The following is a 17,676-nucleotide window of genomic DNA, read 5'->3' as shown; positions in this document are numbered from 1 at the left end:
CCAGAACACCTTTTCTTTCCTTAAAGCAGAACATCTTAAAGTTCCTGCAGGTGTCCTCGGGGTTTTAGAGCAGTATTATTTTGGCCTTTCAGCTGAAGTGTAAAATGCTTGAGGGCTGTCTGGAGTGAAACCAAACCACCGTCTGGACTGATGCTGATTGTAAGGACAGCCAGTCAGGCCTGGCTGCTGGAAGCACACTTTATTCCCCAGAAGGCAGTTCAGGCAGGGAAGTCATATCAACCATCGTCTGCTGGAAAAAAGAACCGTTGTCCTTTGGGTTGATGGTTCATCCCCTGTTAGACCTCCCTCACGTCCCCTTCATTCATCCCCCTCCACACCCCCATCATGTCTCTCCATCCTCCCCCTTCACACCCATGTTACCTGTGGTACCAGTCTGCAGGAGGAGGAGGCTGAGGAGGATCCCTGATGCTGCCATGGCGCTGCACCGCCACCCAGTGGCAGATTGTGGTTAATGCTTTAAAGCATAAACTCATCTGACCTGAGCTGACAGATTACTGTGTGGAGTCTGCATGTTGTACCTGAGGAGAGGTGATTTCCTGTTGGAGGTAAAACCTAGTCTGTAGAATCACACCACCTCCTCCTGACTGTGACAATAGTCTGGATAAATGGTGAATGAACGGTGTGTGTCGAATATCTATGGGCGTCCAAAAGGTTCAAGGAGAGTGAGGGGACGGAGGGTCCTGTCACTGTCAGTGTGTTGAAGCAGGATTATAAACTCTTCACATCAATTCAAGCTAAACATTTAGAAACAATCCTTTCAGATACTTTTCAACTGGGTCAAACAGGTTTAATAAGAGGGAGACAAACTCAAGATAACGTGAGAAGAACACTACAGGAAATGAACCACATAAACAAATACATAGATGCAGAGAAAGCTTTTGACTCTGTTGACTGGTCTTTTCTATATAAGGTATCAGAGAGATTCCAGTTCCATGATGATTTTATTAGGACAATAAAAACACTTTATTACAAACCAACAGCTAAAGTAGAGATTAGTGGAGGACTAACAATCACTTCTGAGTCAGAGAGGGGATGTCGATGAGGCTGCCCTGTGTCACCACTGTCATTTCCCACTTTTAGAGAACCCCGAAGTCAATGGATCAGACAGAGCGAGAACATGAAGGCAGTCATGATTAACCAGGAAGAACATAAAATAGCTCTGTTTGCAGAAGATATTTTGATATATTTCTTTTCCACAGTTGCTCACAACCCTGACGGAGTATAGAATATTATCAGGCTCCAAACTAAATACCCATAAAACCCAAATAATTACATTCGGCGTTTCCCTATAAAGACAACTTTGCAGTGAGCTGGGATTCAAAAGCATTTAAATATTGAGGGATAAATATTCCGGAAGATCTGGCCACGATTACGTTAGAAAGTTATGACCCTCTAATTTCCCAGGTTAAAAATGATTTTACCAGGTGGAATCTGTTGCCTTTCTTAGGACTGGGATAAACAATAAAAATGAACGTGTTACTCAGATTACTATATTTGTTCCAAAACCTTCCATCAGAAATTCCAAAATCAAAATTCCAGGAACTTGATTAATTGATATCAAGACTTATTCGGCACGGGAAAAGCCGAGAATTCGTTTTACGACACTTCAGTAAATGAAAGATAAAGAGGTCTATTCATTCCAATTATTAAGAGTACAGGTACTACATTCCGTGCAGGACACGTAAAGATTTTGGTTAACATCTGTAATGCATCTTTTAAGGCATTGATCATCAAGTGGCGGCCCGCGGGCCGAATCTGGCCTGCTGAACTGTCCAATCCGGCCCACGACTGGATTCCAACACACGCACGCCCCCCCTCGGTCCCGTGACTGTACTGGACGCCCCCCACCCCCCCCGGTCCACGATTGGACGCGCGCAACACGTGCTTTACAAGGAATACCTGGAATATGAAAATATAAAAACTTTTACTGTCAAAGGCATTGAAGAACCACAACCCTTGGGGTCGTTTTTGACCCCTCTTATGCATCCAATGGTTAAGGGGGGGTTGGGGTTAGGGTTAAGGCAGGGTTCAGGTTAGCATGGGGTTAGGCTTATCCTATGGTTTGGGTCAATTCTGAAAGACAAATAAGACCAAAAACCACAAATTGGCACAAGATAGAACAATAACATGAGAAGACATGATATACCAGGAGACAGACCACTGCATTAAACTCTGAAAACACAGAGTGAAGCAACAGAAAACACCCATCCTGACACACAACAAATTGATGTCAATCATCACATGCAGGTGTGTCATTATACTCTTGTTTCTAGGTATGAAAATGTATTGACACATGTCTTGGTTGATGGAAACGCTCCTGAAAGAGGTGTTAGAACATTGTGTAAAAGGTGTTCTGTCAGAGTTCCTGGGTGAACCCAAAGAGTTCAACGGTGTGGAGACTGCAAGAAGACAATATAACCACTAGATGGCAGCAGTGCATTCATCTTTTTGCAGCTCCTCTTTAGCGGAACAAATGAAATCCAAATATCCAACCCAGTCTCAGCAATTAGTGTTATGAGTCACAAAAATGAATCTAATGAATCCTGTCCAGGAGCATGTTTTGCACAGGTTTTTCATGTCCCAAACCACTTGTTAAACTAATACACTTCAACGAGAGTCACCTGGCCACGCCCCCTCACGATTAAACAATGCATAAACTATTGTTTCTTTTATCCAGACACTCAGATAACAGCCAGTTTTACTGTTATTGCCCTGCCCACGCTGAAGGTAACGTTAAAGATGTGTGTGTAACCATTACCAGGCGCCCTGGATGGTTCAGTCTTCACTCTGCGTTGTGCTTTTTTAGCAATAAAGAGACAAATGATCGGGCTGGTTCCGGGTTTATTCTGGTAACAGAAAAAGGACAACACGCGATCAGCGGCGCAGGTGGCTTTCACATGGGACACTAACAGAGAACATAATACGTACATTACTCACACTTACAACCCAAACAAAATGTCAACATAACAATACAACTCAAAATAATATACATGTATGAGGAAATAAACTGAAAATATGTCCATAAACGTGATTTTGGAAGCCAGCGTGGTCTTGTGCGACCTACCTCGTGAGCGTCTCTCCGGAACTGACGACATGCAACAAAAATGTTACACACCCCCACCCCGGAGAGGGCGCCACTGAACCACACTAAAAGGATTAGAATCATGCAAGTGGAATGTACTACACTATATATTCCCTGTTACATGTGCAGCCACACTGCTGAACAGGAACATTCTGGAAACATCGTGATCGTATCTTCAAATATAAAAGGGAAGAAAAAAATTCATCCACTTTCTGAATGATCGAAACACATATTGTTGATCTTCAGTGGTTACATTCTCAGCTGAAATGTGTTCAACAGTGAGTAAAGCCACATATTCAGAGAGTCTGACTGAGGACGCTCCTCCTCAGTTCCCATGGAGCTTAGCGCACGGCTGTGGACTCAGCCGGACACCGACTGGTCCAACCCGCTGAACCACCGGGGGACAGCCAGGAGCAGAGCCCGGCTGGTCTCCGTGAGGTGAAGCCCCCACCGACAGCGCGGCTGCGGTTGCTCCCCGCGTCGTGAGCTGTGCAGCCCGGCCGCCTCCAGGAGCCTCAAGGGTACCGCTGCAGAGCCGGGGCAGCACTTTCAGGACCGCACCGTGAGGACCCCGCTTTAGCGCCCCCTATCGAGCTATAGATGAACAACCGCACCGTCAGGACCGCTCTGTCAGGACCATGATTTTTATAATAGTGATAACTAACTGTATAACATACAACATGTAAGGTGTATATGTAATTTACAAACGTTATTTGAACAAAAAAAGGGTAAAAATTAAAGGTTATTTCAACCAAAATATTGCTTATATTGATTACTTGGTTTCCAAGACTGCCATTTGAAGAATTATGGAAATCATATGGAATTATATCTCTACATTTCAAACAAGGTAGTTTAAAAAGGTGAAAAGAGGTGCTCAACAAGGACAACTCTGGAGACACATTTATATTTTATTATTTTTATATACATTTATAAACAAAACTGAATAAATGAGGTGCCGACTCCTGCTGCAAAATCTGTGACCTCACATTCTGAGGGATGCAGAGAAACATCAACATACATAAGTATACATAGCATGGACATATCCAACAAAGTGGGCATATTTCACCTTTTCACTAAGGCAAAATATATTTTTAATTGTAAACATGTCATGCCAAAAAGTGAGCGCCACCTACTGACTAAATTGTTCGTATTCATTCATGGGTCATAACGTTTACATTTTTTACACCATTTGTATTTCATTAGAAATAGTTTGAAGACCTCACATTCACGGATAACAGCTCTTTTAAAATGGCTGTCTAAATGGGCTTTGACTTTACTCAACGTTGTTGGCTGGAACAAAGTGGAGCTGCAGAATGGACAGTGATCACAAGAGCTGCGCCTGGTCAGTAGGCGGGGATGGCCCTTGTTGAATTGTTGTATGGATCTTCAAAATAAGAGAAATGAGCATTTTTACATCATTACAAGCAGAACTACACATGAATTGGGCCTAATCCAAGAACCTGACAACATCAAGAATGTACTTTACTAGATTTATTCTGGATAACGCTATAACATGACACAGGAGGTCCAATAGACGGTGAAGAATAATCCTACATCAACAATGATTGCTAAAAATAAATGCCTCAACAAAATAACATAATGTGATGGTGAAACGATTAACTATGAAGTAAATGTTGCAACAGGAGCACCACTAACAGTAATGCAGCTAAATTAATATCTGTTTTCTTCTACTGTGACACATGAAAATACAAAAAAAAAAAAATACTAGCATAGATAAAAATATCTTGAAATAAAATATTTATATGGTATTATATATTATTAAATTGTCAGAGACATTTGGACATACTTATACCATCTAATGACGTGTTAATTAAGATGCTGGCTGGAGTTCATCATCATCATTTGGAGCTAAATCTACTAAAATATGGCTATGATGCAGTTAGACAAATCAGTGAACAAACTTGGTTGTACAAATGCTGTTATAACACTGGTAGTTAGACTGTAAGTTGAGCTCAAGCAAACGACTTGTTTCTTGCAGTTTAGGAAGTTAACAAAAGCTGTGCCACAGAACTTAACACCAGTAATGAAGGAGGACACGGTAACGAATCACACGACACAGCTGACAGCATGAGGCAGCAGCCATGTAACGAATGAACAGCCAGAGCCACAACAACAACAATCCCCTCCCCAACGGGGCGGTGCGAACATAACAACATCACCACTGGCGCAAGATGTCACAAACATCAAAGAATAAAACGTTCTAAACAAACGTTACTTTGTGTTGTCACGTTAAAGTAATAGAACAATCAACAGTAAGTACTCACTCTCAGCGGTCATTCATCATGGTGATTAATGCTTCCACTGGCAGGTGAGCATCAACTGAGCAGCTAAAATGTCTTGATAAGAACCAATCAGTATTTTGCTTAGTAAACCGTTTATTATAAACAGTACATGAATTTGTACTTTGCTCCTTAAACATTTTAAATTGTACAAATATTTTCAGTAATCATCCTTCACAACAGTAACTTTTTGAACTGCTGGTTTATTTGGAGAGAAATCATCCTTAAAACAGTAAATTATGTAGGATACCTGTGTTGAACTACATGCACATTCTAAAGCAGGTGGCAGGGGATTCTGTCCAGAAAAAGAACGGTCCTCGCGGTGCTGTTCGGTTCTTCAACTTGGTCTCGATTGGGACGCTAAAGCGTGGGTCTGACAGAGCGGTCCTGACGGTGCGGTTGTTCATCTATAGCTCGATAGGGGGCGCTAAAGTGGGTTCCTCATGGTGCGGTCTCCAGTCGTTCAATTATGGCTCACTAGGGGGCGCAGCACGGTCCTGACCAGAGTCCTGCACTGGGTCGGGTACCCGATGGGTACCCGCAAAAACAGCTGATTTGCGGGTGGTTTTTAAAAGCTTTATTTTTTTCTCGGGTTCGGATCTGGGTGGGAACAATAGCTTGCGTTTCGGGTCGCGGGTTGTAGATTGACTCATGAGAATCAATATAAAATAATAATAAATAAAATAAAAACGTTGTGACGTGATCCATCCGCTGCGACTGTCTGCAGCACCGCCGCTCTTCTGCATCTATTTCCGGGCTTTTCAGTGAGTTGAGCAAACTACAGAAAACTATCTTCATTATTTACTCTCTGAGGGTTGCTTCATTGGCTCAGCTGTTTAATCGCGTTTCGCCATCTAATAGCACAATTTTTGATTGGACGAGAGCATCAAACGGTCTGCCGCCGTCTAACAAGCGCCACTTCCAAAACAGTTAATAGCTATTTAGATATTTGAGAAATAAATGGATAAAACGCACAACTATCACTTTGTAATGTTCCTGAAGCGTTCAAACATTACTCCGTGTTTCCCTGATGGATTACTTTTCTCCTCGATGGATTCTAAACATGTCCCGGCTCGTAACTGCTGAACGCCGCTCAAGTCTGGACAGAAAGTAAGTCTATTACACACGAAAAGTTACCTTTAAGAGATTAAAAGTTTAAAAGCATTAAACGTAACAAACGAGTGTTTTTACAGTTGTATGGGAGAAGAACAGCAGGGCTGATGATTCAGGACTGAAGTCAGGCTTTTATTGGAAGAGCTGCTTCATTCAGGTGTTATTTAGTCACTGGCAGCTGAACTGTGGCGATGTGCTGCATGATGCAGACACTGTGACCCAAAATGATGACTTTAAATACGGGTTACGGGTCGGGCTGCGGGTCGTGTTTCAACGGGTCAGATCGGGTCGCGGTACTCATCGTGCTGATGCGCGGGTTTGCAGTTCGGTTGCGGGTTCGTACGTCCCCGGGTCGGGCCGGGGCGGGTCTTGAAAATTGGACCCGTGCAGGACTCTGGTCCTGACGGTGCGGTTCCGTTTATTCAACTATGGCTCAATAGGGGGCGCAGCGCGGTCCTCACAGTGCGGTCCTGAAAGTGCTGCCTCCGGCTCTGCAGACACATACTATTGCGGCTGACTGGGCTGTGCAGCCGCGCACTGCGCCCCCTGGTGGGGAGACTGGAGGACGGGCTGTGATCGCAGAAACAGATTGTGTGATTCTGATGACTGAGAGGCTGGAGGTGGAGAATCTGTCTGGAGCTTCATGTTTGCCTTTTTGTTTGAACTGACGAGCTTATCTACACGCAAGCAGAGGTAGTTTCCTCATGTGACCAGGTCTCAAAGCCTGATGGGAACCACAGTCGAAACTTGGAGGCAGCTTGGAGGCAAACTCTAAACTAAGTCTTGTCTCTCTAATGGACGCCATTATTCAAACACACCCATCACAGATACAAAGTTCCTGGAGTATCAAACTGCTTTCTGCTCCAGACATCTCTAGAAAAGCTGTGAGCACGTAAATCTCAGAGGTTATGAAAGCAAAGCTCTTTAGTCTCTTCCAGCCTTCAGTTCAGTTTTCTCATTTAAAGAATTTACTGTGATCGCCACAGATTGAGTTCAGAAAAAATGAACAAACACTGTCAGATAAAAACATTTCCTGTTTAAATTTATGTATTTTAGACAAAAGGAGGCTGGATAGTCAGGATTAGTTTTTTTATGACTTGTTTAATTTGTGACTACACCTCTTTATCTGTAAAATACATTTTCCTTGAAGAATTTCTGAATTAATCACAAAGTTCAGACTAAATCTGCCTTTGTTGTTCATTATGAATTAAGATATTAGAGGAGTTTGAACCAGGGATTAAAATATGAATTAAACTTTAAAATCATTAAAATATCATCAAAATTGTAGCATCTTTAATTTAAATGTTTACGGTTGTGCACCATTTAAGATTTAATTCATCTATTTTAGCAGAGTTGTTGTATTGAAGTGATGTTGAAAAGGACGTGGTTAAGAATATTGGCTGCAGGTAAAAGTTTTGGAAACGTTGATTTTTAAAGAGTTTTATAAGTTCTGATCTGCTGCTCAACACCAAATTCCGTCTTTAGCTGAATGTTAATCTGCTGACTCCACTAAAGGAATGTATTGTTGTGTTGATTCACCAGAGTCTCATGTTCCTCCACCTTTCTGTCAGTGACAGTTAAAGGGAAGCGCCGTCGATTTCAGGAATTCAAAACCTCTCATTGTTTATTTTCTGGCTGATCTTTCCAGGAACTCACAACTCTTTAAAAAAGAACTAAAAAAGGTGGAATTCTCCTTTAATGAAGTGTCAAAAATGTGTGAAATCAACCTCAGAAATGTGTCAATGTTCAAAATGTTTCCGATAATCATTCCATTGCACAGAGTTTACTTTACATGCAATCTTTTAATTTTGTGGGGAAATTTTGCTTTACTGTGTTAATGGTGTTTAGAGAAAATAAAAGATTTCAGAAAATGTCAATATTCCACTGAGGCAAATGAGCTACATTTATTTAATCTTTCTCTGAGCTTCTGGACTCAAAGAATATTAATGAGCTGCAGACTTTTTAAGAAACTATATTTGTTAAATGCTGTGTTTGGGTTTGAGTCGTGTGTTTTTATTGGTTTAAAGTCAGATGACCTTGAGTGACCTTCCATTCTGAGAGCAGAGGATTTGATCTGCTTTCTGAAGCAGTGAACTGAACTCTGGGGAACCATCATGGAGCAGTTCATTCAAGCTGCTCTTCAGACTTTTGGCCACCAGGTGGCGCCAAAGAGGACGGTGTAGAAAAGCTTCCATCCAGCATCAGAGCTTCAGAAAGCTTCATTTGTCCATCAGCGTTAAAAAGAGCTTCACTTCCAGCCTGTCAGCAGACTGACAGACTCAGACTCTCAGTCAGACTCTCCTTCAATCAGTCCAGCTGAGACCAGACTGGTCCAATCAGGACCGGCTGGGCTGAACCAAAACACAAGGACTGTTTGAAACACAGAAAATGAACCTTCACCACATTTTAACAGGATAACTGGATATAAGTTCAAAGAAAATATGTGGAAGTGGTCAAGGAGGAGACAGACGAGTGTCTTCTCCCACAGTGGACGCCACACCATGACATTACAAAGAAAGAGATCAAAGAACTTGTTGAGTCTTAACTTCAGAAACTCCTAAAGGAAATGAAATCAAGGATTTATTTTTGGAAACTTGCACAAGAACACTGATTCAGTTCACATTTACAATCCAACATCAACAACTCAAACGTCAAACTGTGATCAGAAGAGTCCTGTCCTCATCGTCTCCACTGTTGCTGACAAAGACTTGAGGAGGTTAGAAAATGTCCTGAAACTTAAACTGACCACATATTTACAAAGTGTTGGAGGCTCCGTCTGTGAACCCTGCTGAACTCCACTGATGTTCTCTGATCTCTGATTGGTGCTGACAGGACTGCTGTCAGAGACAGAGACCGTCCTTCCTACAGAGGACACAGACTCACTGAACAACCAGACCACCAGAGTGAAAATCCAGCATAGAGAGGTTGAGAGAATGTGGTGTTGAAGGTGTAGAGGTGGATCAGAGAGTCAGAGGAGACTCTGAAGAAGGACAGAGAGCCAGCAGGACAGTCCACATACACTGCTACTCTACCAGAGGAGGAGGAGGATGAGGAGGAGGAGGTGGATGTTTTCCTGTCATTATGCCAGACATAGTAACCTTGATAAGAGCAGTCCAGACTCCAGGACTGATCAGTCCGTCCAAACACACACTCCTTCATGTCTCCTCTCCTCCTGATTCCTCTGTAACTCACTGATATAGAAACACCTCCGCTCCACTCGACCTCCCAGTAACATCGACCACTCAGATCATTTCTACACAGCAGCTGAGGAGGCCAGCCTTCAAATCTGTCTGGATGATCAGGATACGGCTGCTCTTCCTCCACACGTGTCACCTTCCTGTTGTTGTTGGACAGTTTGAGTCTTCTGTTCATTGAGTTTGTGTCCAGTTCAAGTTGAGAGAAATCTGATGGAGAGAAAGAGAGAAAAGTCATCCTCTGACACGTGTGATGGATTTCTTCTCTCTGGACTTCCTGACATGTTGTTCATTCAGAGAAAGTTTCATGAGGAAACTTGTTGTCAGACTTCTCTTGTCAGTAATGTTTGAATGAATCAAAACCTTTGATTGAAAGACAAACAGACACTGTTTGGTCCTCATCAGTCCAACTTACACTTCCTCAGACCAGGTTTTAACCTCTGCTCTCCACCATGGTCCACCCTGCAGGAAGAAAGACAGTCAGAAGGGTTTTCTCTCCAACAGGAGTCCTGACTGCTGCTCAACATGAAGCAGAGCTCCTCAGAAACAGGCTGAAAGAGCTCTGAGTCCACACTCTGGGACTGTTTCACTCAGGACAGCAGTCAGCTCTGGATGGATGGATGAAGAAGATGAAGAGATGAATGAAGCCTCCTCTGATGTTTCAGCTCACACTGACTCATTTCAAAGGTTCAAACTTGGTTCAAAGTCTCTGTGGAGACGTTTGGAGGCTGAAAGTGTTTCTGCTGCTTTGGATCAGTGTGATGAAGATGAAACCTGTCGGCATGTTTCTGCTCCTCTCCTCCTAAAGACAGCTGGAAAAGGAGCTTTCAAAGGATCCTTCACACTTCTGGAGTTTTCACTGAAAGACTCCGTCTGACAGAGAAGAAGAGAAGTTCTGTTTCTCTTCATCAACCAGCTCCAACACACACATGGAGAAAAGTCTCCATTCAGCCAAAACACACAGAAAACCCTGAAGATCATGTTGGAATGGAAAGTGGATGAATTCTCATCAGGATTTTAAGAGTGAAGAGAAAAGCATCAGTTTGATCAAAGGATTCAAACTCCAGGTCCAGATGTCTGAACCACATCACAGAGGCTTCAAACTCTCATTTCTATCATCAGGGTTCAGCTTTTCTTGGTCCTTGTGTCATAAAAATCACTGTTAACAATCAGTGGAGACATTTTGTAGACCAGGAGTCTTTAACTAAAATGTTAAGAGGCTCAGTTTGATGATATTTCTTGAAGTAAAGGTCCAGAAGATCAGAATGTTGAACTATTTAGTGTGATATTAAAGTTCTGTCAACATCTGTATGTAATCAACACCTGAGTGTCAAATCTAATTCATTCAGTGAAATTCACAAAGTGTTTGTTAACATTTATTGTCATGAAACATGGAACTGAAAATAAATGTTTGACTGTCAATATAATGTTCTGTCATTTACTGAATAAAAGTCAGGCTCATTTTCAAAATAAGACAAACTAATCAAATGTTCAGCAGCAGTGCTGGACTTCAGAACAATAAACCAGATCTGACAGATCATCAGTGTAAAGACAGGTTAACTCCTGGAGAAATGCTCTCTTTCCTCCTCAGGGAGAAATCGGAGCTCTTGCTTGACCTGCCAAGATGTTCCAGCTGGACTTCAGTGGAGTCAGAGTCTTTCTCAGACTCAGGTGGAGCTGCTCATTGGTGAGCCTGGAACCAGGTGGAGTTTAGTTTCCTGCTGGAGAAAGCTGCCTCTCAGCTGTATTGGAGCCAAACATGGTCCAGAGGGAAGGAGGAAGAAAAACTCTTCATTCTGGATGAAATGTTCTGTTTTCACTGTCAGCTTTTCTTTTGAGTTCCATTTGGTAACTATTGTTCCTCAGCTTTCTCTGTCTCAGTGGACTTCCTCTTTCTCTCCACTCTTCTCATTTCCAGCATGAACTCTCACGTCTGTCTGAGCTGCAGAACCTTCATGTTTCACCCTGAAACACTCAGACTTGATGGTCTGCCTGGTTTCATGTGACGCTTCACTCACACACAGCTGGTGTGTGTGTTTCCTCCTCCACTGAATCACGACCATAAAGACTGTAAAAGCTGAGCTGCTTCAAAAAGAAGCTCCGTCAGCTTTGAAATCAGAACCTGCTGTTTTAGCTGTCAGTGCCGCGTCTGCAGGGCTGGACAGGAACCAAGGAGATTTACTCGAGTACTGCTCTGAAGCACATTCTTTAAGGATCTGTACTTTACTTGAGTGTTATTTTTTTGGGAAAACTTTTGACTTTCACTCCAAAACATTTGAAAGACAAATGAAAAACTCCACTACATTTCTATGAAGAGCCTCACTGCTCGTTACTTTTAAGAACAGATTTGAAGTCAGAGGATAAAAGTTATTTTCTGATTCGTCCAGGTGGAATTGTGGTAAAAGACAGGAAGCGCAGAGCAAATGTTGGAAAGTTGGTCGTGGTAAAAATGGCGACAGCGACACAAACTACAGTTTAACACAGGAGAACAAACCTCGAGTCCATGTTGGAGTTCTTTGAAATGAAGAATGATTTGTATTGTTTTAAATGTTGCCACGCTGAAACTTCATCTCCACCAGGGTTGGGGAGGAATGGATTCCATGTAATGGCGTCACGTACCGTATTGGCCCGAATATAAGACGACTCCGATTATAACACGACCCTTTTTTTTCAAAGATCATTTTGTGAAAAAAAAAAAATGCTGAAGACAGTAAGGTCACTCATAAAACAACTTTTTATTATACAATTATTATAAACTAAAAAACTCACAACTGAGATAACATTTCACGAGATATAAAATGAAAAAATATATTCTCTTTCTCAAAATAAGAAACAATAAGCAACAAATAAGAAGCCTCAAGGGGTCAAAACTGCATAAATGATGTAAATAACTTTCCAGCTCCTTCAGCTGAATCAGGCTCTGGTGGTGGACATTCCGTCTTTCTGTTTTTCAGAGACGTATTCACTCACCCTTCTATCAGTCTCTCTGAAGCTTCGCTCTTCGGACCACGGATGCACGGAAAGCTTTTCTCATAGCGTTAGCATTCTTGCAGACAGAGTTGCATCATAGGTCATGTGACCGCCCATAGCAACCGTCCTCAAGGGGGAAAAACTACAGCCTCATGCAGTGCATTGTGCCTTGTGCGTTGCGGTTTTAGGTGTTATTGTAATGTCATTTTACATTTGTTCAGTGCATGGAAGGTCTTGTCGGCTATAGATGGCCCACACACACTACGACGAGCTTTTTGGGGATAGTTTGGCCCGATATAGGACAAAATTGGACATTGTGGGTGTAAAAGTGCCCCTTCAGACTCCCTCCTGACGAGTAGCTGACGATATGTGGGAATTTTTTTAGCAATTCATCTGTGAAGCGGCACTGTCTGAACAGCCCCGTCTGCTCCGCTCCGTCTGTGTGTGTATAATTACCTCGTGCAACAAAGTAGTATCATGGTATTGTGTACAAAGCGTCGGTCAATTTACATTCACGTGTAATTGTGCTATAAAAAAAACAGTGAACACCGGAGATTTTCCCGAATTTATAAGACCCGCCCGGACGCCCTGGACAGGACGTAAAAAGTGGACATGTCCGGGAAAAAGAGGACGCTCGGTCACCGTATCTATACAGCCCAGGTTAGAGGAGGAGACAGTGCAGGAGGAAGAGGAGGAAGAGGAGGACAGGGTTTGCAGCTTGCAGCCACAGTCGGCGCCTTTCTGGTTCCGCACACTCACTCAGTATCATATAAAATGACAGAGTAGGATTTTTCCTTTTGTTGTTGGTGCAGCCGACCACACAACAACTTCTAACCATCTTAGAACTTTCCTCGTATTGTACGTCTTTACTCTGTCTAAGCGAGCGGAGACGACGGCTTTCCTCTTTGCACCGGTTGCTATGGGCGACGGACCTGGATGTTGGCCAAATGCCCGGATGTCCGTCTGAATGAATTCTGTAGGCGTTTTTTCTGTGCTCTCCAATAAGAACGAGGCTCTGCTCCACCAGACCTCCTGCAGCTTGGCAGTAGTTTGATGACTCTGCTGCGTTGATCACCATCAGTTTAAAGTTGGTATCATAACTTCGCCTCTGTTGTTTGCTCAGTTGTCCAGCGTTCAGCCCCTTTGTTCCAGATGATCCGCCGTTTTTCATCAGATCATTTGACCTCATTTCATCGCTCCACTCGCTCTCTGGTCAGTGATACTTTGGCTCCATCTAGCGGTGCGGATGCGTATTGACCATCTACCGTAAGTCCGCGATTATAACACGACCCCACTTTTGAGGATGCAATTTCTGGGAAAAAACATTGTCTTATATTCGGGCCAATACGGTAATTAGGTTCCAAAAAAAGTAACTGTAATCCGTTACAGTACATTAAAAAAAGTGTAATCTGGTTCCAGGTTGTTCTGATAAAAACAGGGATTACTGAGTGGGATTACTTTTGAAAATCAGGCAGAATAATCTAGAATTACAACAGACATCCACGCCATCCACTAACAATGAGAAACTTCACGGCACAAACCACAACACGACCATAGATGTATAAACAATAGACGCCATAGACATATGAAGAATAGACGCCACATCGACCGTCATGTTGGAGCATCTCCACTCCACTGTTATATGTCTAACAATGAATGAAACAACCGGCGTTGCCGAGGATTTTACCTCCTGCTGCTGGGGTCATGGCTGCTCAGGAGAGAAACTCTTTCTCTGGATGGAAACTGAGACATCGATTGATATTTAGTCAGAGAAGGTCCACAACTTCTCTGAACAATGAGAATTCTGCCTCCAGCTGTGAAAATGATCTAAACATCCAGAGACTCAACGTCAAAGCTGAAGACACATCTACAGGTATGAAACACACCTGAACTCAGTGAAGCCAAAGTGTTGTTAGCCTGCTAACCTGTCAGTATCCTGCTAACCTGTCAGTAACCTGTTAACCTGTCAGTAACCTGTTAACCTGTCAGTAACCTGCTAACCTGTCAGTAACCTGCTAACCTGTCAGTAACCTGCTAACCTGTCAGTAACCTGTTGCTGAGAACTGCAGCCTCACCAGCCTGAACTCAGGAACATCTGATGGAGGCAATAATATCTTCAGCCTGGATGGAGGATTTACTGGAGACTGCATGTTTCCTTCTGTCACTGAGGAATGAATGACCTCTGACCTCTTGAAAAGACACTGAGCATGGCTGACCTGAAGACAAACCCTGCTCCTCACTGCAGCAGTACAGCCACACAGCAGACTGAGGACAGAACAGAAATGTGTGTTAACACTGTCAGTCCGGCTCCTGCTGCTGCTGGACTGTAGAACTACTAGAGGAACACAGTCTGGACTGATGGAGCTGATCCTGAGTCAGACTGTCAGCAGGTTTAGAAGACGCCATGTTGTTGGGATTGATGGGGTCAGAGGTCAAAGTCAACATGTATTGATAATCCTCAGAGCAGTGTGTGTTTGCTGTGTGTAAGAGTTACAATAAACTGAGAGGACGACACACTGAATTTGTCATTGCATTTATATGTATGTGTCCTGGTGAAGTAATCTGAAAGTAACCAAGAATAATCTGACACATTATTTTTTTTATTGACGAAGTTAGAGTAAGATACTGATTACATTTTTTGACAAGTAACTTGTACTTGTCCCAGACTCCATGTTTGAAGCAACCCTCCCATCCCTGATCACCCCCTGATGCAATAATGTTTGACATTCAGATGAAAATGTACTTTTATTACTGAAGTATTTTCTAAATCATGTACTCCAGTACTTTAACTGAAACAATCTGACCGAACAACTTTCACTTGTATTGGAGTAATATTTGACCAGGAGGATCAGAACTTTCACTCCAGTCATGGAGCTGAGGACTTTGTCCACCACTGCGGGTCTGTATGGGACGGCGTCTTGGTTCAGACCTGGACCACAGTCCACCTATTGAGGACCACTGCTGTGGACAGTCTCAGTGTCCATGAGGAGCTCCTGCTGTGTGTCCATACCTGAGAGTGTCCAGACCGCACTGTGGATCCTCCACTGCAGCAAACAGCTTCTCCACTCCTGAGGCTCCTGGATGGTTGTAGCTCAGGTCCAGCTCTCTCAGATGGGAGGACTTGGAGCTCACAGCTGAGACCAGAGAAGCACAGCCTTCCTCTGAGACCAGACACCCTGACAGACTGGAGGCACAAACATGGCATCAAGTCAACCAGGAAGAAGGAAGATCCTCCACATGATCAAGCAGCAGCTGGATCCTGACCTGAGAGCTTCCAGGTTACAGTGAGGACTCTCCAGTCCAGAAGACAGTAGCTTCACTCCTGAATCCTGCAGGTCGTTGTTACTCAGGTCCAGATGTGTCAGACTGGAGGACTGAGAGCTGAGAACTGAGGACAGAGCTCCACAGCTTCTCTCTGACAGACCACAGCTGCTCAACCTGAAGAAGAACCAACAATGAAAACCAGATCAGTGTTTCTCCTGGACTCAGTTCTACAGATTTGTTCTTAAACCACGTACAGAGCTTTGCTGGAGGCTTTGACCACTGGCAGCAGCTTCAGAAGAGCCTCCTCTGAAGCAGAGTACTTCTTCAGGTCAAACTCCTTCAGATCTTCTTCTGATGACAGTAAGATGAAGACCAGAGCTGACCACTGGGCAGGAGACAGTTCCTCTGTGGACAGACGTCCTGATCTCAGGGACTGTTGGATCTCCTCCACCAGAGAACCATCATTCAGTTCATTCAGACAGTGGAACAGATTGATGCTTCTCTCTGCAGACAGACTCTCACTCAGCTTCTTCTTGATGTACTGCACTGTTTTCTGATTGGTCTGTGAGCTACTTCCTGTCTGTGTCAGCAGACCTCGAAGGAGACTCTGATTGGTCGGCAGTGAAAGACCCAGGAGGAAGCGAAGGAACAAGTCCAGGTGTCCATTTGGACTCTTCAAGGCCTCGTCCACAGCTCTCTGATGGAGAAGGTGGAGATCAGGTTTCCTAATATTTGACCACCAGGAGGTTTTCTGTTGTTCTTCCAGCAGGTTGATTCCAGACTTGATGAAGGTCTGATGGACATGAAGAGCAGCCAGAAACTCCTGAAGGCTCAGATGGATGAAGCAGAACACCTTGTCCTGGTACAGGCCGCTCTCCTCTCTGAAGATCTGGGTCAACATTCCTGAGTACACTGAGGCTGCTCTGAGATCGATGCCACACCCTGTCAGGTCGGGTTCATAGAAGATCAGGTTTCCTTTCTGCAGCTCCTCAAAAGCCAGTTTTCCCAGAGACTCCATCATCTCCCTGCTCTCTGGACTCCAGTGTGGATCTGTGGCAGCTCCTCCATCATACTTGACCGTCTTGACTTTGGCCTGGACCACCAGGTGGTGGATGTACATCTGAGTCAGGGTCTTGGGCAGCTCTCCTCCCTCTCTGCTCTTCAACACCTTCTCCAGAACTGTAGCAGTGATCCAGCAGAAGACCGGGATGTGGCACATGATGTGGAGGCTTCGGGAGGTCTTGATGTGGGAGATGATCCTGCTGGCCTGCTCCTCCTCTCTGAACCTCCTCCTGAAGTACTCCTCCTTCTGGAGGTCGGTGAACCCTCGGACCTCTGTCACCCTGTCCACACAGTCAGCAGGGATCTGATTGGCTGCTGCAGGTCGTGTGGTGATCCAGAGGCGAGCAGAGGGAAGCAGTTTCCCCCTGATGAGGTTTGTCAGCAGAACATCCACTGAGGTGGACTCTGTAACTTCAGTCAGGAACTCAGTGTGCTGGAAGTCCAGAGGGAGTCGACACTCATCCAGACCGTCCAAGATGAAGACCACCTGGAAGTCTTCAAAGCTGCAGAGTCCTGCTTCTTTGGTTTCAGTGAAGAAGTGATGAACAAGTCCTACCAAGCTGAACTTCTTCTCCTTCAGCACATTCAGCTCTCTGAAGGTGAATGGAAATGCGAAGTGGATGTCCTGGTTGTCTTTGTCTTCAGCCCAGTCCAGAGTGAACTTCTGAGT

General features: G+C 43.9%; 1 long non-coding RNA gene across 1 annotated transcript; it reads right to left on the bottom strand.

Moving 5' to 3' along the window:
- Window positions 1-3,774: 3,774 nt before the first annotated feature.
- Window positions 3,775-15,703, bottom strand: LOC115401701 (uncharacterized). The gene is made up of 3 exons (XR_003932988.1): window positions 15,691-15,703; window positions 10,126-10,172; window positions 3,775-9,920 (listed from the first exon to the last, which is right to left on the bottom strand). It is a non-coding gene; the product is annotated as an uncharacterized LOC115401701 (long non-coding RNA).
- Between the last annotated feature and the right edge of the window lie 1,973 nt (window positions 15,704-17,676).

This window comes from Salarias fasciatus, chromosome 15 (genome assembly GCF_902148845.1).
Source record: "Salarias fasciatus chromosome 15, fSalaFa1.1, whole genome shotgun sequence".
NCBI classification, from domain to species: Eukaryota; Metazoa; Chordata; class Actinopteri; order Blenniiformes; family Blenniidae; genus Salarias; species Salarias fasciatus.
The sequence above is the reverse complement of the archived record's forward strand: the minus strand, read 5'-3'. Positions and strand labels throughout refer to the sequence as shown.